This window comes from Schistocerca gregaria, chromosome 5, assembly GCF_023897955.1.
Source record: "Schistocerca gregaria isolate iqSchGreg1 chromosome 5, iqSchGreg1.2, whole genome shotgun sequence".
Lineage (NCBI taxonomy): Eukaryota > Metazoa > Arthropoda > Insecta > Orthoptera > Acrididae > Schistocerca > Schistocerca gregaria.
In genome coordinates, this window is record NC_064924.1 from 120,054,712 (window position 1) to 120,075,724 (window position 21,013).

Sequence of the window (21,013 nt, forward strand, 5' to 3'; positions counted from 1 at the left end):
TTTTGTGACCAAGACTGAACTTTAGTTAAATATAATACTCTACTGATCACTGTTTCCAGAAATGTTTACCAAAATTGTACAAATACTCGGACGTGAGTGACTCCAAGAGCTGCATAACGCGTACACGTTCACAGGAGAAAATTATAGAACAAGATGGGGCTTTAGTCTTGGAGTCACTGACGTCCATCTAGAAAGTATTTACTGAGGTTAACGAAGGCGATGGTAGCCTGATGTACTCGACGATGCTCTTTAGCTACACTGTCTAAAGAATCGTCCTAAGAAATACCAAATTAAAGTCAGCTGAAGATGCCTAAGTAAAGTGAAACGTGTAGTTGATAAATAAAAAAACAAGAAATTGCAACTAAAACTATTTTCACTAGTACTACTAAACACTGGATTGCTGATTCATGTCACAGATGGATTGGAAGAATTTCTGCAACATTTTTACTGTGATGGAAGTTGTTATTGTAGTTATTCGATGTCCGTAATTTATTTCGTTGTGTGTTTTGTTCAACTGTAGCGAGTGATTAAAAAGTGAGAAGTTTAGGTTATGTGTGTGTGTTTATGTGTTGGGAGGTAGGTTGGAGGGGGCCGGAGGGGGTCGTTTGCGGCGGCGCGCTTCCTTTTTGTCCTTTTACCTTGCACATACCTGTGAACTCGTTGTAGCAGATCGCCGGTCGGAAAGCCGAGCATAAACCTAACGTACTGCGACTCGCACAAAGCTGCATACGGCGTAACTATTCTAAAAATCGGGAGAAGGTCTTAATTTGGAATGAAAGGTGGAAATACTGGCAAAACTTCGGTTTATTCTAAAGTTGAAAATTACAAGTTCACTGCCAAGCCCGTTCTAATCCTAACACAGTCATGCACAGATCTTTCATTCACGTTAGCAATTATATGGCAACGTATTTCCAGAAATCTGAACAGCTATTCTTAAATGAAACTGCTCGCCACACTAAAAAATTTATCAGTGTCTAATGCACTCAAGTTTTTGGTCACCGATCTGCTCAATATGCCACGCAGAATTACTGTCTTCTCTCTCACACAACATTACATACAAAATCCGTACTTTCTTTAAAAAAAATACACCCCGGAATAAATATGTCTTCACTGTAAAGCACTTTTGAGGCATGTAGCACATCTAAAAACGGCAAGCTATAACTTCCTTCGGAGCTCATACTACACTCCACCGTACCATTGAAACGCTGATCTCCGACTACTTAGACTACAGTAAACGTTCTCTATCTCCAAGAGAAAAGACGCGCAAAGAATACTTCGTTCTGACTGGTCAGTTTTCTTTAAGACCACCAGAAAAACATTATTCTCCCGCGTTAGTGCGCGCTTTTCATAGCTAACCAATCAACAAATAACACACGTTCAAACTGTACTTTTTCCTGAAGTAAATATTTAACATTGTGATATTTTGTTTATACTTTACGCTATTAGCTATTTTCATTTGCACTCGAATCAGCTTTCCTTTTACCATAAACTTACTTTAACATATTATGATACAAAATTCCCCGTGGTCTGCATTCACCCTGTATTTAAACTTTCTCACACTGCAGCGTTCATTAGAAGAAGAATGATCTACATACTTAGTTTAGACCACATTCACGCATCATTCACACTTCTAAAAGCATATACAAAACTGTACAAACATAAATAAACAAAAAATCCTTCAAGAAGTAAACAGAACAATTCATAAAAGTATTGTCTTGATCTGTTTCTTAAATGTCTCTGTCCACTTATATACACTGGTGGATGAAAATTTGAACTACGTACTCGGCTGAAACCGCTTCAGATGGCTTCAGACCATCTGTCACTGTGTACGCATAAGTCATGCTCCCAATACACAGGCTCTAGGCAGGAGTGATATAAGGCGCCAAGGCTCACGTTTGCTTTGCGTGGGAGATTGTGTGTTGATGTGATGCAAAGGCAGAACACAGACAGTGAGTGACAAGGTGGAATGGGTTAATGATATGTTGTTTGTGTCTGTGTTGGGAGTGGGTGTTTATAGAATCGTTCTGTTATGCGAAGTATTGTTTTATTGGAGAGTAATGCGTGGGAAATTATGTAGTTGGTGATTTAGGGGAGTGGACCAAACACCGAGGTATTGGTCCCAAGGGGTTAGGGAAGAATGGGGAAGGTAGTCGTCTGTGCCCTTTCAGGGGAACCATCCCGGTATTTGCCTGAAGCAACTCAGAGAAATCACGGAAAACCTAAATCAGGATGGTATGACGTGGGTTTGAACCGTCGTCTTCCCGAATATGAATCCAGTGTCCTAGACACTGCGCCACCTCGCTCGATCTGAAATCAATTAGTTTCCAATTTTGAAACGTCAGGACCACTTTATATGTGCCACAATCTTTTTCTAAAATTATAAAAATTATGTCTAAATTACGGTTTTTGAAAATATGAAAAACTATTCCAAGGCACAACACGATCATATATTTAAAAACAACTACTTTGCTCAAATTGTATTGTGTTGCAGTCGAGAAAATTCTTGCCAGTGCTGTAGTTAATAGTTTGTGCGTTAGATTAATACTCTACTGCATACGAATAACTGGTAGGTGAAAACAAGTTAAATAGAAGTATGATCAAAAACAGGTCAAAAACATTTTAAAACAGAGGCTGTTAGCAACCAACACAATGTCCCATTTTCTAGATAGTGAAAATAATTGAGACCCAGAAAAGATACAGATTATTTGCAACAGCACTCGTTCGGTGGTAAAAGACCTTCTTATGTTTCAGGGTTCAAGATGGTGCACCACTGTAATTACTTTCAAATATATTCAGCTCACTCGACATGGAACTCTGTAACTGAAGAATTAAGAACATAGTATCATACGTTGTGCAACACGTAAATAAGCGGAACTCGTTATGTTAAATGACAAAAAACCTCCGCCTCAACAGGACTCGAAGGACCAGCGGTACCACCCGAACGCCGCTCATCCCCAGCCCACAGGCGACACTGGGTTTGCATACCGAGTGGCATGTGCTCAGCACCTCGCACTCCCGGCGGTTATCTGTTCTCGTGATCGGAGGCGCTATTTCTCAGTAAGGCAGCTCCTCATCTGGTCCTGCAAGAGCTGAGTGCAGCCCGCTCGCCAACAGTAGTCTGTAGACCCGGACAGTCAGCCATCCTAGCGCTAGCCAAGCCCGACAGCACTTAACTTCGGTGATCCGACGAGAACCGATGATACTGCTACGGCAACACCGTTGGCATAATATTTACAAACGCTGCAGAAAGCAAACGGCATACCTCACAACAATGAAAACAGCAGAAAATACCGAAGCTGCCAATGGTAATTTGTAGTTTGCATTCCTTCATGTGATGCCGAAATCGGTCAACAGATTTAAATAGTGACCATGAAACAGCTTGTGTTGATAAGTACTCTATACACCAGGGCCAATACTTCCCCTACAAGGTTTGGTTGGGCCAACTTGATTTTGTATATAATAATTCCTCTTGTACTGTCAATTTGCGTTTCATGCTGTTGCTAGACAATATACACTGAAGAGCCAAAGAAACTCGTACACTAGCCTAATATTGTGTAGGGCCACCGCGAGCACGCAGATGTGCCGCAACATGACGTGGCATGGTCTCGACTAACCTCCGACGTAGTGCTGGAGGGAATGACACCATGAATCCTGCAGGGCTGACCATTAATCCGTAAGAGTAGGAGAGTTGGAGATCTCTTCTGAACAGCAAGTTTCAAGGCAATAATGTTCAAGTCTGGGAAGTTTTGGGGCCGGCGGAAGTGTTTAAACTCAGAAGAGTGTTCCTGGAGACACTCTATAGCAATTCTGGGTGTGTGGAGTGTCGCTTTGTCCTGCTGGAATTGCCCAAGTTTGTCGGAATGCACAATATACATGACCGGATGCAGATGATGAGAAAGGATGCTTACGAACGTGTCACTTGTCAAAGTCGAATCTAGACGTATCAGCTGAAGATGCCTAAATAAGGTGAAAAGCGTGGTTGGCGAATAAAAAAAACTAAAAATTGCAACAAAGACGGTTTTCAACTAATACTAAAAATGTTGTGCTTTTCCCACAAAAAAGTTGGCGTAAGTAGCAGTTAAAAGCAGCAAGAGCAAAAGAAATGATTCTCCTGACACTCCTGAAGTAACAGTGCAAGGACAGCATCATAAACAGTGTCTAATACGTGATATAATGCCATTTAATATACCGATTTTCAGTCTGAAATGGACGCACATCAAAAACATAAAAACGTCTTCTTTTTTGTAGGTGTCAAGCTGCAGAAATCAAGATGGATGTAAAACCACGAGCATAAGTAGATGATCTTGCTGCACTAGGTCGAAGGTCGATGACCGTGGATCGTGTGCGGATACGCCGAAACACGTAGCTCGCCACGGTCGCTGACTGTGGGAGACATTCAGCTGGTCTTATATTGGAGGTGCTATATTCTAAGAGGCCAAGATCGTGCTAGAGTGGTTTGAGGCTCTTAGTCACTCCCACGGCACACACTTCACACCATTACAGATCCTCCACCAACTTGAATAGTCCCCTGCTGACATGCAGGGTCTATAGATTCATGAGGCTGTGTCCATACCTGTGCACGTCCATCCGCTTTATACAATCTGAAACGAACATGTCTCCAGCCATCAACAATCCAATGTCGGTTTTCACGGGCTCAGGCGAGACGTAAAGCTTTCTGTCGTACAGTCATCAAGAGCACACGAGTAGACGACCTCAGAAAGCCCATGTCGATGATGTTTCGTTGTATGGTTCGCGTTGATGGCCCAGAATTTAAATCTGCGGAAGGGATGCACTTCTGTCACGTTGAACGATTCACTTCAGTCGTCGTTGGTCCCGTTCTCAGGATCTTTTTCCGGCCGCAGCGATATCGGAGATTTGGTGTTTTACCAGATTCCTGATACTCGCGGTACACTCGTGAAATGGTCGTACGAGAAATTCCCCACTTCATCGCTACCTCGGAGGTGCTGTATCCCATAGCTCGTGCGCCGTCTATAACACCACCTTCAAACTCATTTAAGTCTTTATAACCTGCCATTGTAGCCGCAGTAACCAATCTAACAAGTGCGCCAGACACTTGTTGCCTTATACAGGCGTTGCCCGCCGCAGCGGCGTATTCTGCCTGTTTACATACCTCTGTGTTTGAATACACATGCCTGTACCAGTTTCTCTGGCGCTTCACTGTATGCCGAGTGGTATAAAAGCCGGTGCGTCGGTGCGGCCAGGGCGCGTATTCCGGTGCTTCGTGGGCGCGGGCGGCGTTCCAAGCGCAACACGGGGGACAGGTGCGTATTTTCAGAGGCGAGCCGACGCGTGCGTAACGCGCCGGCGGCCAGGGTGCTAATAGCTCCTCTCACCCGTTTGTTTTCCCTACATCAGCGGCGACGACGGAACGAGTTACTTAGCAGCGGGCAGAGTTCCGTTAGTCGCGGCCGGCACGGCGGGCGTCCGTCGACGAGCAAATTGCCCCTCTGCGAGTCGGGTCGGCTGTTGCTTGACATTCGGAGCCCGTCACACCTTGTTGTCGCTCGCTGCCCTGGCAACAACGTGGAACTTTCCGTCACATCTTGCGCCGTAGGACGCTGCTGGCAACAAGTTTCAAATTGAACACAGGCTAAATGTGGCCTTAGGCTCATGAAGACAGTGCTGGAAACCTGAATTCTTCAAAAATGGTTCAAATGGCTGTGAGCACTATGGGACTTAACTTCTAAGGTCATCAGACCCCTATAACTTAGAACTACTTAACCCTAACTAACCTAAGGACATCACCCACTTCCACGCCCGAGGCAGGATTTGAACCTGCGACCGTAGCAGTCGTGCGGTTCCAGACTGTAGCGCCTAAAACCGCTCGGCCACCCCGGCCAGCCCTGAATTCTTCCTGTTAAACTCTTTAAGTAAAGGAGTCTCTCCCTGTCAACATCTGAACCTACATACTAACTCCAAAAGCCATCATATGCCGCGAGGCGGAGGGTACCTTGTACCAGTCCTAGTCATTCTCTTTCCCTTTCCCGTGGATAATGGAGGAGCAATCGACTGTCCGTGTGCTTACACTTGAGCCCATCCTCCTCCTATCTTGTCTTCGCGTTCCTCACGCGTGATATACTTCGTTCGTTGTAGAATCGTTCTGCAGTGAGTCGCAAATGCCTCTTATCTAAACTTTCTCAAATGTTAGAAGAACGTAGGCTTCCGCGGCCAGTGTCATAGTGATTCAAATACTTCTGGGTATTATGCCGCAACATTGCTAAAAACTAACAACAATAATAAACTAAAACCAACGTTTCGGTCGAATTACAACGGCCTTCCTCAGGGCACGACTGGTTTTCCATGCGGATACGTGCTTCTATTTATTACAGACTATCGATGTCTGACGTCACTGTTGTAAAACTTTTAATTGGCCCTCTAATATGATTGGCATGTCATGGCGTAAGGGAGGATCGAAGGATAGAGGCTATTCGTGGATGTCCATGTCGTCAACGATTGGTAGCTGTCCGCCAATCAGCGTTCGACTTCTGGTCGGCGAGTTTTCCTCCTGCTGTGCGCGGAAGTGGACTGACAGTTGCTCTACAGCTGTTTGTGCAGATACGTCCGTGTCCCGTGTAGCTTTGCCCCGCGACCGCTCGCTGCCCGTTGGGCTGGGATGGCCCGCAGCCAGGACGCCGGGAGTTTGTAGCCATCTTCTCTGTTGATGTTGTCAGGCTGCTTAATAATTTCGGTCACCTCCCGTATTTTTCGTTCTCGCATCCACGGTTCTTTCGCCAGTACTCGGGCTTCCTGGAACCTGATAGGTTGTCCACAGTCACGGTGGTATTCCGCTATCGCCGCTTTATTATGTTGTAATCGTCCATAGCGTTGGTGTTCTGCTACTCGTAAGCTGACAGGTCTCCCTGTTTCTCCTATGTAGGCAGCTCCGCACTCACACCCTGGCTCGTAAACACCTGCAGTGTTAAGATTGTTGACTACATCCTTGGTGGAACCTATCCTTTCGTGGATCCTGTGACTGTTTCGTAAAATCGGTCTGAAACCTCGTCGGCGGAGGACGTTGCCTAGCTATTCACTGACGCCTTTTACATATGATAAGTGTATCAGTGGAAGCTTCTCTTCTTTGCCTTCTTCTCGTGTTCTACAACAGTGACGTCGGCCATCGATAGTCTGTAATAAATAGAAGCACTTATCCCCATGCAAAACCAGTCGTGTCCTGAGGAAGGCCATTGTAATTCGGCCGAAACGTCGGTTTTAGTTTATTATTGTTGTTATTTTTTACCAATGACGCGGCATAATACCCAGAAGAATTTTAATCACTGTTTCTCAAAAGTGTTTCTCGAGAAGAATGTCTTCCTCTCTTCAGGGATTCCCGTTTGAGTTCACTGAATATTTCACCAATGCTAACGTTTTGATCGCACCTTCTTGTAACAAATCTAGCAGCGTGCCGCTGATCTATTTCCCTGTCTTCTTTTAAACGGACTTAATAGTAATCGCTAGCATTCGAACGGTACTCAAGAACGGGTCGCACAAGTGTGTTATACGTGGTCGCCTTTATAGGTGAGCTACACTTCGCCAGAGTTCTCCCAATGAAGCGAAATCGACTGTTCGCCTTCAGCTCAACCAACCTTTCGTACTCTTTCCATCTCATGTCGCTTAGCAAAGTTAACTAGATATTTACACTGACATGACAAAAGTGAAGAGCTAGCGATACGCGCATATACAGATGGCGGTAATATCGCTTAGACAAGATATAAAAAGACAGTGCACTGGCGAAGCTCTCATTTGTACTCAGGGATTCATGTGTCAAAGTTTCCGACACGATTGTGGCCGCACAACGCTAATTAACAGACTACGAACGTGGATTGGTAGTTGGAACGTTCCATTTCGAAAATATTTAGAGAAATCAATATCCCGAGATCCACAGTATGAAGAGTGTACATAGAATACAAAATTTCATTTATTACCTATCATCACGCACAACCAAGTGGCCGACGGCCTTCACTGAACAACCGAGCGCAGTGGCGGATGCGTAGAGCTGTCGGTGCTAACAGACAAACAACAGCTGAAGTCAATGTGGAACGTACCTGTTAGGACAGTTTGGCAAAATTTAGCGTTAATAGGCTTTGGCAGAAGAGGAACGACGAGAGTGCCTTTTGCTAACAGCACGACATCGCCCGCAACGCCTCTCCAAGGCTCGTGGTCATATCAGTGAGGCACTAGACCAATGGAAAACCCTGGTCTGGTGAGATTTATCCCGATTTCTGTTTGTAAGAACTGATGACAGGTTTCGAGTCTGGCGCAGAGCCCTCAAAGCCATGGACCCACGCTTCAACAAGGCACCATGCAAGCAGGTGGTGGCTTCGTAACGCCGGCCTCGGTGGCCGAGCGGTTCTAGGCTCTTCAGTCCGGAACCACGCGACTGCTACGGTCGCAGGTTCGAATCCTGCGTCGATCATCTATGTGTGTGATGTCCTTAGGTTAGTTAGGTTTACGTAGTTCTAAGTTCTAGGCGACTGATGACCTCAGATGCTAAGTCCCATAGTGCTCAGAGCCATTTGAACCATTTGAGCTTGCTAATGGAGTGGGCAGTGTTTACAAGGAAGGGACGAGGTCATTGGCTGGAAGCGGTTAAGTTCAGCTACTTGGAGATCACTTGCAGCCATTCACGGGCTTCGTATTTCCAAACTACGATGCGATTTTTGTGGATGACAGTGCGCTGTATCATCGGACTACAATTGTTCGCGATGGGTTTGAAGAACACTGTGCACAACTAGCGTGAATATTTGGCCTCCAAGATCGCCCGACATGAATTCCATCGAAAATTTATGGTACGTAATCGAAAGGTTGGTTCTTGTGCAGAGTCTTGCACCAGCTACTCTTTCGCAGTTATGGACGGCTATACAGGCAGCATTCCTCAGTATTCCTGCAGGGGACTTCCAACGAGTTGTGAGTCTATGCCACGTCAAGTTGCTCCGTTGCGCCGACACGACATTACGACGTATCTCATGACTTTTCTCACCTCAATCTATGTCAAGCAGCACGCCACTAATACTTATTCGAACATTGTGAAACTTCCTGGCAGATTAAAACTGTGTGCCGGACCAAGACTCAAACTCGGGGCCTTTGCCTTTCGCGGGCAAGTGCTCTAGCATCTGAGCTACGCAAGCACGGCTCACGACCCCTCTTCACAGCTTCAATTCCGCCAGTACCTCGTCTCCTACCTTCCAAACTTCACAGAAGCTCTCCTGCAGACCCAACAGAACTAAGGACTCCTGGATGAAAGGATATAGCGGAGACATCGCTTAGCCACAGTCTGGGGGATGCTTCCAGAATGAAATTTTCACTTTGCAGCGGAGTGGCAGATTTCATTTGCCAGAATGTCTCATATTAGCGCACACTCCGCTGCAGAGTGAAAACTTCATCCTGGAAACAACCCCCAGGCTGTGGCTAAAAAATGTCTCTTCCATGCGTGCAAGTTCTGCTAGGTCTGCAGGAGAGCTTCTGTGAAGTTTGGAAGGTAGGAGATAAGGTACTGGCAGAACTGAAGCTGTGAAGAGGGGTCGTGGGTCGTGCTTGCGTAGCTCAGATGTTAGAGCACTTTCCCGCAAAACACAAAGGTCCCGAGATCGAGTCTCGGTCCGGCACACAGTTTAAATCTGCCAGGAAGTTTCATATCAGCATATACTCCGCTAAGGAGTGAAAATTTCATTCTGATCACAGGAGTTTATTTCCTGTAGATCTGAATTAACTTACATTTTCACACATTTACAGAAAATTGACGTTCATCATACCAACTAGAAATTCTGTCCAAGTTATAATCGCACAGTCACTCAGCAAACTCCACAGTACTATGAGAAAACAATGAGGTTGCTGACATCTTGGGTTGTCGGGTGTTCTGCCGGATATCAGCGTCGTACTTGCACGATATTTCGGTCACGTAGCTCGTTGCCTTCATCAGGTGAGACCTGAGACTGCTCCTGGAGTGGACCTGGTCCAGTATTTATGCCTCTGGCCTTCCCCCTCCACCAACGGCTGCAGGCGCTCCCTCTGTGGTCCACGCCCATTCCCTGCGACCTGCTGGAGCGTTGCTGCTCCGTTTTCCGTCCGCTGCTGCTCTGGATGTTCCCTCTGCGGTCCGCGTCCACCAGTCCCACTTCTGCGTGTTCCATCTTCGGTCTGGTGCTCCTGGCGGTCCGTCAGGGGCTCGTTTTCCTTCTCCATGTCTCTGTTTCTTCTGTTTGTGTAGTGTTGCAGGTGGCCCCGTTGCTCCTTTAACAATTCCAGAGGTGGATCCCAGGCTCTGCTTAGCTGGTACCCTGTGTCACAGTTCATAAGATCGTCAGCCATTTTTATTTCTATCGATTCTCTTATAACACTGTCCCAAAATCTGGGTGTTTGTGCTAGAATCTTGGTATCCTCATACTTCATGGCATGATCTAGTTCTAGATAGTGTTCAGCAATGGCTGACTTAGTCACCTGTCTTAATCTGGTGTGCCTCTGATGTTCTTTGCACCTTATCTCCACAGTTCTTGTCGTCTGGCCAATGTAGGACATGCCACATTGACAAAGTATATTGCACATCCCTGGTTTTCATAATCCCAGGTCGTCTTTGACACTCCCCAGCAGTCCCCCGATCTTGTTGGATGGACAGAAAACACACTTGATATTGTGTTTACGGAGGATCCTACTGATTTTGGCAGAAATAGAGCAAGCATAGGGCAGATATGCCACCTTCTTTGCTCCATCTTGGTCTTCTTCACGAACCTGTGGTATAGTGGCTGGTTGGAATGCCCTCTCAATTTGTCTGTCCGTGTATCCATTCTTGGAGAAACCTGTTTTGAGACGTTCTATCTCTATATATCGTGCAAGTACGACGCTGATATCCGGCAGAACATCCGACAACCCAAGATGTCATTAGATCGCCGGGAAAGCCTGAAGAGTTACAATGAGGTTGCTGTTCACCGTGTGTGTCAGGTCGTTCATCTATATAGAGACCTGGAGTGCTCCTGTCACACTTCCCTGAACATTAGAAACGATAACTTTGCCTCTGATGAACACTCGCTTTCCAAAAGAATGTGGTGGGCGCTATTACTTAAAAAGTTCGATCCACTCATACATCTGGGAATATTTTCCGTATTCTCTGCGCTTCGTCAACGCTATGCAGTGTGAAACCATGCGAAATGCTTTCCAGGAATATAAGTGGCGATCAAAAAGTCGCCGTTCGAAGCCCACACTACCCCCTTGCCTACAAGTCATTGCTTGTATACCGGCATTGGTGTCGCACTGCTTTGTATGTACACTGCAGCAGAGCTCTCAAACGGAAACTCGTTGATCACTCCTTATACGGCAATAGTCAGGAGGAAAGTTACATAGCATTGAAGAAAATCAATACTCGGTTTACAGCAGTTTCTTATAACCCAGCTGAAAACTGTTGTTGTCTTCCAATTGCTAAAACTTTCTTTTTCTACTTTCTTTATCTCTGAGTAGTGATTTAAATTGATCCATTGCAAAATTAATCAACATCGTGAACTCGTTTTCCAACCATGTGGGGAAGAACTTCTTTGAGGTTTGGAAGGTAAGAGACGAGGTACTGGCGGAATTAAAGTGGTGAGGACGGGTCGTGAGTCGTGCTTGGGTAGCTCAGTTGGTAGAGGACTTGCCCGCGAAAGGCGAAGGTCCCAGGTTCGACTCTCGGTCTGGCACACAGTTTTAATGTGCCAGTAAGTTTCATACCAGCGCACACACCGCTGCAGAGTGAAACTCTCATTCTGGAAACATCCCCCAGGCTGTGCCTAAGTCATGTCTCCGCAATATCCTTTCTTCCAGGAATGCTATTTCTGCAAGCTTCACAGGAGACCTTCTCTGAAGTTTGGAAAGTAGGAGACGAGGTACTGGCGGTACATAGAATTAGTGACTGTGAACAAGACACGTCATATGAGCATATGTCCTGTTCTTAAGAGTTTCCGAGGAAACTAATGAAAACAATGGGGAGAAGGACAAATGCAAGTGATATATTAATGTTGCATTATGAATTAATGTTTTGTTTTATTCTGTACATTTCCTCACAAAAACGATGTTCAAAAGTCCATCGGAGTGGCCGGGCGGTCCTAGGCGCTACAGTCTGGAACCGCGCGACCGCTATGGTCGCAGGTTTGAATCCTACCTCGGGCATGGAAGTGTGTGATGTCCTTAGGTTAGTTAGGTTTAAGAAGTTCTAAGTTCAAGGGGACTGATGACCTCAGAAGTTAAGTCCCTTAGTGCTCAGAGCCATTTTTCTTTTCCACCGTCAATTTCAGTGCGTACCTCAGCTCTTGTAGACAGTTCTTGTGTTGCTGATCTGAACTCATTCGGGGAGGTGAACCTGTCGCAGATCGGAACTTCCTTTATTTGTGCACACCTAGAAGACCTAGCGGAACATGCATGCATGGAATTTAAAATCCGAGCGAGAAGAACGTTTTTTGTGTCCACTCTGCGACTGTAGGTCTCGCTCTTAAGCCAATCCCACAAACAGTAATCTAACGGATTACGACTGAGTCGCCAAGAAATGGCATCACGGACGCAAGCGAAGTGGGCATTAAAACGGTCAGCAAAGGCCACAGAAAGCAGCCAAATGTCGCTTTGGTTGTATTCACATGTGAACGTTGGTGAAGAAGGACATGCGACTGACGAATGTGCTCTTCAAACAGCTCAATGTTGAACACGGTTAAGAAAAGGTAATCTGAAGTTTTTTTGTTCAGAATCACCAATATTATCACCCCTTTCATCCTGACTCCCTCTGTATCAGAATACAGAGCCTGCTTGTTTCCCTTCATCTTTCGCAGGATATCGAGAAAAGGGTAAGACGAAATACACATGAGCGACGCTTTGAAAGTCAGTGCTCATTTGTCGACAGAAGTTTTTCTGTATCACGAAAATTTATTGTATTTGGGCATAGAATATGATCAAGAAATCTGCAGCAAACTGACGATAAAGATATTAGTCTGTACTTTTGTGGGTCCGTTCTTTCACTCTTATAAGGCACGGGAGTCACCATCGCTTTTTCGGAATTGCTTGGGGTGAGATTTGCGATAATTGCAAACTAAGTACGGGGTCTCTGCCGAAGAGTAGTCTCTGTAAAAGTGAAGTGCGGTTCCTCTTCAGTCCTTTTAGTTGCTTTTCAGCACCAGCGATGCCTATCTCTATGTCCTCCATAGGAACGTTAGTGCGACAGTTAAATGATGGTATGCCTGTACGATCATCCACCGTGAATGATTTTCTAACGGCGAAATTTAAAACCCCTGCTCTCCTTTTCCAGTCTTCTATTAGTCGGCGAGTGAGTGACTTCGACAGGCTTAGCGTCCGTCCGTGCCTTGGAAGGCATCCTAACGTGTTTAACACGCCTAGAAGCAGAATTCGTTCTTGAGCGCGTATACGTAGCTCATACTTCTGCCTCTGTCGCATCATAGACACTTTCTACCATTGGAGTACATAAATAAAATAGAACTTTAGTGTGGTGCAAACTTTATGTCTGAACCTGAATTTTGCGCACTGCTTTCACTGGCGACATTTCCCAGTGAGAATTATATTTGTAGAATTTTTGAACACTAAATGCTACTACCTGAATCGGCAGTTCTTTTGAGTGATTATTTTATTTAATATCTCCCAAATAGCTTTTTCATGCCCTAGTTGCAAGCTAAACACTGAAGAGCAGTGCTAGACAGTATTCAGAGGCATATGCAGGGTGTTACAAAAAAGTACGGCCAGACTTTCAGGAAACATTCCTCACACACAAATAAAGAAAAGATGTTACGTGGACATGTGTCAGGAAACGCTTAATTTCCATGTCAGAGCTCATTTTATAGTTTCATCAGTATGTGCTGTACTTCCTCGATTCACCGCCAGTTGGCCCAATTGAAGGAAGGTAATCTCGACTTCGGTGCTTGTGTTGACATGCGACTCATTGCTCTACAGTACTAGCATCAAGCACATCAGTACGTAGCATCAACAGGTTAGTGTTCATCACGAACGTGGTTTTGCAGTCAGTGCAATGTTTACAAATGCGGAGTTGGCAGATGCCCATTTGATGTATGGATTAGCACGGGGCAATAGCAGTGGCGCGGTACGTTTCTATCGAGACAGACTTTCAGAACGAAGGTGTCCCGACAGGAAGACGATCGAAGCAATTGATCGGCGTCTTAGGGGGCACGGAACATTCCAGCCTATGATTCGCGACCTAGAACGACGAGGACACCTGCAATGGACGAGACATTTCTTCGTGCAGTTGACGGTAACCCTAATGTCAGCGTCAGAGAAGTTGCTGCTGTACAGGGTAACGTTGACTACGACACTGTATGGAGAGCGCTACGGGAGAACCAGTTGTTTCCGTACCATTTACAGCGTGTGCAGGCACTATCAGCAGCTGATTGGCCTCCACGGGTACACTTTCGCAAATGGTTCAGCCAACAATGTGGCAATCCTCATTTCAGCGCAAATGTTCTCTTTACGGATAAGGCTTCATTCCAACGTGATCAAATTGTAAATTTTCACAATGAACACGTGTGGGCTGACGAGAATCCGCACGAAATTGTGCAATCACGTCATCAACACAGATTTTCTGTGAACGATTGGGCAGGCATTGTTGCTTGGGCCCCATGTTCTTCCACCTAAGCTCAGTGGAGCACGTTATCATGATTTCATACGGGATACTCTACCTGTGCTGCTAGAACATGGCCGGCCGCGGTGGTCTAGCGGTTCAGGCGGTCAGTCCGGAACCGCGCGACTGCTGCGGTCGCAGGTTCGAATCCTGCCTCGGGCATGGATGAGTGTGATGTCCTTAGGTTAGTTAGGTTTAAGTAGTTCTATGTTCTAGGGGACTGATGACCACAGATGTTAAGTCCCATAGTGAGAGCCATTTGAACCATTTTTTGCTAGAACATGTGCCTTTACAAGTACGACACAGCATGTGGTTCATGCACGATGGAGCTACTGCACATTTCAGTCGAAGTGTTCGTACGCTTCTCAACAACAGATTCGGTGACCGATGGATTGGTAGAGGCGGACCAAGTCCATAGTCTCCACGCTCTCCTAACCTCAACCCTCTTGACTTTCATTTATGGGGGCACTTGAAAGCTCTTGTCTACAAACCCCGTTACCAAATGTAGAAACTCTTCGTACTCGTATTGTGGACGGCTGTGATACAATACGCCATTCTCCAGGGCTGCATCAGCGCATCAGGGATTCCATGCGACGGAGGGTGCAAGCATGTATCCTCGCTAACGGAGGACATTTTTAAAATTTCCTGTAACAAAATGTTTGAAGTCACGCTGGTACGTTCTGTTGCTGTGTGTTTCCATTACATGATTAATTTGATTTGAAGAGAAGTAATAAAATGAGCTCAATCATGGAAGGTAAGCGTTTCCGGACACATGTCCACATAAGATATTTTCATTCTTTGCGTGTGAGGAATGTTTCCTGAAAGTTTGGCCGTACCTTTTTGTAACACCCTGTATAGGCAAGGTGGATACCCAAAACTGTACAAATTTTAAACACGTTTTCGGAATGGCTGACTCCGGTACGGTTACTACAGTAAGAGTCAAGTACTGTAATATTCATGGCCAGATGCAACCCTGTATCTTACATCTTGTGCCACGAACCTCAGAATACCCTCGTACAACCTTCTGCCGCACAGAGAAATATGCTGCTCGTGTAATTAAACAGCAGGGCGGCTCTAGTCTTATTATTTGTACCGAGAGGCTGCGCTATATATGGTAGAGATTAAAAATATTGCTTCTCTAAGAAGGAGCAAAATTGCTTTATTTCACAAAACACAGTCGAGTATCAAAATTTATTTTTCGCATGTTACACTAAATGTTTTAGACTAACAGAGTTGTGCACAGGAAAACATTATAACAGTGTATATTAAACTGCTAAGGGAAGAACTCTATTTTATGAATAATTTCCGTTACCATGAGACACATACAGGGTGTTTCCGTAAGAGCGTGCAAAAGTTTAACAGAAGATAGAGGATGCTGCACTGCACAATTTAAGGTAGGAAACCTGTGCTGTTTATTTACATGTTATTTGTTGTTGTGGTCATCAGTCCAGAAGCTGGCTTGGTCGAGCTCTCCAAGCCACTATATACAGTAAAGCTGCATGCACGTGGGAAAAATTACCGCTGTAGTTCCTCCTTGCTTAGAGCCGTCCGCAGTACCAGCACAGCAAGGCCGTTTTGGTTAAAGTTACAAGGCCAGATGAGTCAGCTTAAGAAGAACAGGAATTCGGTCACATTAGTGTGTACTTTTTTATCTGCATTTGTTAGGGTTAACTGCAAATAGCATCATCGACACAATGAACGTACCATTTGTACTGTATCTTACAATGTGTGCTGAAACTGACGACCATCAACCTCAATGCTATAATTACATCGACGATTCAGATTCTGACGCCCCCAGTCTAATATCTCTGGTATATTTCGAATCATATCAAAGGCAACTACAGTTCTGGCAACTAATTCCAACACCCTTCCAGTTCAGCGACCAGGAACTATAGCATTGAGGTGGTTGCAGACATCCACACTGAAGTGAGGCGGTGCACTGCCATGTTGTATCCACATCCTCCAACGAACAGACAAGGGCACATTCTCCAAAGTACCAGGTGGCTGTTCAGACGGCATCATGGCTTCCAAGTGATCAGGCTCGTCCTCCTTTCCTTGCTGCAAATAAACAATGTACATGTAAATACCTCCTCCCATGAATCATAGACCTTGCAACTGGAGGGGAAGCTTGAGTGGCTCAGCGATACAGATAGCTGTACCGCTCTCAACCATAATGGTTGAGAGGGCAGACAAACGTGTGGTTCCTGAAGAGAGGCAGCAACCTTTTCCATAGTTTCAGGGGCAAGTCTGGATGATTGACTGATCTGCCCTTGTAACATTAACCAAAACAGCCTTGCTGTGCTAGTACTGTGAAAGGCTGAAAGCAAGGGGAAACTATATCCATAATTTTTCCTGAGAGCATGCAGCTTTACTGTATAGAGTAGCATGGAGAGCTGCTTCAAATCCGTCTCTGGACTGAAGACCACAACAAGAAACAACATGTAAATAAACAGCACAGTACGTGTAAACTGGTTCGCATATTAGTTGTAAATAAGCTGGAACAAGGTGATGCTAGACAAAGTGATAGTTTTTATTAAATTGAAATTTTACCACTTTATTATACATTTATATATGACAAAAAATATTTCACAAATTATTAAAAACGGTTGCTCATTCATGTTGAACATATTCAAAAATACCAAAAGAATTTGTTAGAGGTAATATTAATTTTTTGAATATTTTCAGACAAGATGATACAAATTTAAATTATATTTGTCATGAACTTATTGGTGGAGATTTTAGATTTGAGAATTTTAGAGAATTGTGTTTTAAACAGTGGAAAAAAGGTGAAAATTTTTTGTGGGAAGATCATATGGGACCATACTGTTGAGGTCATCAGTCCCTAGAAAATTCTAATAGCTCAAATTTAAGGATTTTGTTGTTAATAATCCCAAAGTAATTTCATATTTGATTAAATTTTTGAATAATCTTCCTCAGACATTTTGGAAAAGTGAAAAAAAGAAAAAATAGTACATAAATTAACAAATAACCATGCAAAATGCACTTACCAGGCTATCGATTTGTAGAAGAAAGATTAGCTAGAGAAAACAAAGGAATTAATCCACTATATGAAGCTTGTAAACAACAACATATTCCTTATCAAGATAATAATAATTTAGAAAAAAGATATGAAGTTAACAAAGAAATTATATGAGCTGCAAGGGAAAGAATGATCACTTCTGATGCTTCAATTGGTGAAAAAGTAGCTGCAACTGCAGTTAGAGGCATAATGTATGAAAAAGAATATTAAGAAAGGAACATATGTTTTGAAACTGGATTTGGTTTACAGAATTTTTTATTAACTTTTTATCTATATCATTAAATACCATTTCAGCTGATTATATTTTATTATTTAGTGGCAAAGCTAAACCAAAATTAAATAAATTTAAACTTTATAATGAAAAATTAAATAATACTGAACCATTTTAACTATTGTTAAAAAAGAAAGAAAGAGAAAGAAACTCGTGGAAGTTTACTTGTTACATTAGCTATTCCTTTTGTGAAAAAATTATCGAATACCTACCAAAAAGAAAAGCAGGTGCTGGATTAACAAAATAGGAAGGTGGATTTTTACCATTATCATATTTAGCAACCATTGCATCACTCACTGATGGATTTGTACTAATAGCATATGCTGTTATGAATAAGAAAAAAGCTGGAAGAGCAAAAAAAGCATAACCAAGCAATGGAAAATAAAGGAAAAGGTATGAAAAAAGTAAACAAATTTCGAACGAATAATTAAAAAATTTAATACTCTAATTTTTACTTTAAAGAATTAGTTAAACAATGAAAAGATAAATATTTTATGGCGCTTCTGTGATCGACGAATAACCTGCTAAATGAAAAGATTTAGAATTTGGAATATTAAATTTGGATAAATCTGATCATGTTGGCACTCAATAGGTTTGTCTTATAACAATACATTTGGTAGTAATATACTAAAACAAATAGTAAATTAATTAGAAAGAAACGAAATATGTTATAAGATTAAAAGGATACAACATTCTGATGAAGTAATATGTCTCATTTGTGTTTATTTGTTTTAAAACTACTAACTATGAATTATAAGTTCAATAATATTTCAACTTTACTAAATGGACATTTTTGGAAATACATTTTATGCTAAACTCAACAAAGATTTAGAGAAAATAAAGATTTTCAACCATTAGAACCAAAAACCAATAATTGAATAATTTCAAAATTTGATGATCTTCAATAAAACATATGATTTTCAAACAAAATAAAAAATATTCAATCGACAATAGATCCAAGAAATGAAGAAGAATTGGTGTCAGAATAAAAAAATAAAACCACTATTACATTTATTATGAAAAAAATTTGATGATATTCAATCATCAGAATACATTATTGTTTTATTATCCAAAGAGTTACAGCAAAAAAGATACAATTTTTTAAATAGAACAATGATTGTTTCTATCTGTCACTGGAATCAGTAACACCAGTTGTGTATACATCAATTTATACTACATTCCTATCACTTTTAGTTTGGGAGCTACAACCCTTCAAAGTTTCAGGGGCAGATGTCACACACTGTACATAATACATGACTGTGTGGTGGGTGATGGATGTTCTGGCAGTGGGAAGCTGATTTAAATGAGATGTTCAATAGTGTGTCCACGTTATTGAATGCACAATGCAATGTGTCTTCTAAGGGACATGCAGACGATATGTAACATCGCCGGTGTCATGGAACAACATGTGTCCTCGATGCGTCATTTGATATCATCTGGGGATGTTGGCTCAGTGACATAAACGCGATCCTTTAGGTATCCCCACGAAAAGAAACCGAATGGTGTGAAATCGGGCGACCTTGCGGGCCATGAATGTGGACCATTGCACCCCAGTCACCTTCCTGCAAATCTATTGTTTACTTCTTCAACAACAGCACGCGCAGAATGGGCTGGGTGACCATTGTGCTGCATCCACATACGGACTCTCGTGTGTAGACATACATGTTTAAGGAGAGCACACAAACTGTCGACTACAACTGCGCGATGTAACTCACCTGTCCATGTACCTGGGGAGTAGTGTGGACCCAAGGATTTCGCACCATATATTAACAGACCACCTACGTTGACGGTCGACTGGTCGTACCCACCGAGGATAGTTTGCGGCCCAGTAATGCACGTTATGTGACAACGAAAGGCTTCTTCACTAACAGGACTCTATTAAGTATCCAATATGTTCCAAAAACGGAACACTGCTTTCTGTTTTACAGACACCGATTGTACGACAGATCACCTTTCTCTCTGGTAATAACATTTCTTGCTGTCAGCGTTGTGTAACCCTGTGACTCTCATAACAGATAATTTTGATTTATTCCCTTACATACATATGTACAGAGGCACATAAAATACGCTCTCGTAGACGCTGAAATAATAATCCCATCGGATAAGTCTCTACGTTTACTTCATCACTGCAGAAGTAAGCTGACCTCGGAACGCGTATGTTTTAGAGCTGGATAATTGGCCTCCTGAGAGAGAGAGAGAGAGAGAGAGAGAGAGAGAGAGAGAGTCATAAATAAGGCACACCGGCTGTAATATCTGCGAGACTACTTCCCAGCGAAACAAGAGTCAAAGGTGGGCAGAAGCACGAATTTATGGTGACGTAAAGGCGTAACTCAGGAAAATCAGCTTTTTCTGAATTGCTTTCGGTTAAATAAAATTAACCGCTTTAATTTGTTTTCTCGCCTACACAGCAGGAGAAGAAATTTATGGTAGGTGTTTTCTGCTGGGCCTAGATACAAATCTTCAGTCCACGTTTGTAGCAGTGCGATGGCAGCGCAAAATTACTGTTGCCTTATGCATGATATTTTAGTGCTATGTCACTTCTGTTGGTTCTATCTTTAGCTACGTGCACACAATGCACATAATATTCATAACCTTGGAACTGAAGCCACCGTGGCGTAGGGCTTGTCACAAAAAACTGTGATAGGCACAGCTCTGTTGTTAACCATGTAAGTAAACGGAAGAGTCAACAATCTGAATAGCTCTCGGTTTGTTCTCTTAAAGACACACGACCACACGTGGTATCTTTTAAATAGGTTGGCAGGAAGCTGTTTCAATCTTTCAAGGAAACAATACGTCAAGCTTCTAAGTGGATGTGACTTTTCGTCCTCTTCTTCTATCTTCTGTTCTGGTTTCAATGGTTCTTCGGCTGGAGAGCATCTTCCGTATTCTCTACTAACATTTCTACTTTTTTGTGTTTGATTAAACAATGTTCCATTAAGCAGAGTAAAAAGGGGTAACATTGGGCATTTCGGATTTAATAAACGATATACTAAAGGAGTCGTTATAAATTATAAAAATATTTCAACTAGCGTTTCATGTAAACTTCGGTTTTAAAATAACACATTCTGAAGCAGCTAAATGAAATTTAAAC